General features: G+C 33.7%; 1 protein-coding gene across 1 annotated transcript in view; it reads right to left on the bottom strand.

Moving 5' to 3' along the window:
* The window catches only part of SLC6A15 (solute carrier family 6 (neutral amino acid transporter), member 15), a 69,791-nt gene that overhangs the window by 26,550 nt on the left and 41,326 nt on the right, over window positions 1-1,915 (bottom strand).

The raw sequence follows: 1,915 nt of genomic DNA, 5'->3' as shown, positions 1-1,915 counted from the left end.
TGATAAGCACTTTATATGGTTTATCTCACTCAATATTCACACCAACCCATGTAGTTGTTGCTACATTATCTGAATCTTAGAAAGGTTAAGTAACCTGCCTAAGGTTAGACAGTAGTTCTGGGGTAGAAATGAAATACGAACACAGGTAAACTCCAAAATCCATGTTCTCTCAAATATTTTTTTAGGAGAAATAAATTCTATTGTTCTCTAACATTGTAGGATGACTATAGTTGATGATAATATATTGTTTCAAATAGCTACAAGGAGGAGATTGAATGTTCTCGTTACAAAGAAACAATAAATGTTTGAGATGATGGATATGCTAATTACCCTAATCTGATCACTATACATTTTTTTGAGATTAGATATATAAGGTTTTTTAACTTTTGTTTTTTTTATTTCAGTATGGTGTTTTGGTTACGTGGTTTGCTTTTGTACTGCTTGAGTCAAAATTATAAGTGTGCCCATCACCCAGACAGTGTACATTGTACCCGTTAGGTAGGATTTTACCAATTCCCTCCTCCCCGCTCCCACCTGCATGATTTCCATTGAATTTTACTTCCATCTGTGAGCATGACTACTGATTGGTTAGTTCCAATTTAATAGTAAGCACATGTGGTGTTTGTTTTTCCATTCTTGCAATACTTAGGAAGATGGTCTCCAGTTCCATCCACATTGTTGCAAAAGGTATTAATTCATTGTTTATGGCTGAATAATGGTCCATGGTGTACATATACATTTTATTAATCCACTCATGAATTGATGGGTACCTGGATTGATTACACATCTTTGCGATTGAGAATGTGCATTCTAGTGCAAGTGGTTTTTGTTTTTGTTTTTGTTTGTGATACAATGACTTATTTTCCTTTGGGTAAGTACCCAGTAGTGGGATTGCTGAATCAAACGGTAGGTCTACTTTTGGTTCTCTGAGGAATCTCCATACTATTTTCCATAGAGGTTCCATTAGTTTGCAGTCCCACCAACAGTGTGTAAGTGTTCCTTTCTCTCCACATCCACATTGACATCTATTGTTTCGGGACTTTTTAATAAAAGCCCTTCTCACTGGGCTTAGGTGATATCTCATTTTCGTTTTGATACGCATTTCTCTGATAATTAATGATGTTGAACATTTTTCATACATTTATTGGCAATTAGTCTATCTTCTTTTGAAAAGCTTCTGTCCATGTCTTTTGCCTACTTTTTAATGGGGTTGTTTGATTTCTTTCTTGCTGATTTGCTTGAATTCCTTACAGATTCTTATTATTAGCACTTTATTGGATACATAGTGTGTGAATATTTTCTCCCACTCTGTAGGTTGTCTATTTGCTCTGTTGATTGTTTCCTTGGCTATGCAGAAGCTTTTTAATTTAATCAAGTCCCATTTATTTACTTCTGTTGTTGCTGTGATCGCCCTTGGGGTCTTCTTCATAAATTCTTTGCCTACGCCGATATCTAGAAGAGTTTTTCCAACATTTTATGTTAGAATTCTTATGGTTTCATATCTTAGATTTAAGTCTGTTATCCATCTTGAATTAATTTTTGTGTTGGTGAGAGATATGGATCTTGTTTCAATCTCCTACATGTGGCTATCCAATTCTCCCAGCATCATTTATTGAATAGGAATCAAATATTAGAATTTATTGCTTCAATTAATTATAGTTATTATTCAAATCTATTAAATATGCTTACCAAACATGATCATGATTATCTTTATAATTTATGAACAATTAACCAAGATATGCATATTGTTTATTGACCATTACTACGTTACCATTCTATGACAAATGCTGAATACTAAAATACACTCAACCGTCTATCTCTACTTTACCCACTAGATGGCAGAAAAACACCTACTTATTAAAGACATTATTCAGGTTACTTCTAATTTCTAAACTAAATCTCCATTAGCTGTTTC

Source organism: Propithecus coquereli, unplaced genomic scaffold (assembly GCF_000956105.1).
Source record: "Propithecus coquereli isolate 6110/MARCELLA unplaced genomic scaffold, Pcoq_1.0 Scaffold405, whole genome shotgun sequence".
Classification (NCBI taxonomy): Eukaryota; Metazoa; Chordata; class Mammalia; order Primates; family Indriidae; genus Propithecus; species Propithecus coquereli.
This window is presented reverse-complemented; position numbering and strand designations above follow the sequence as displayed.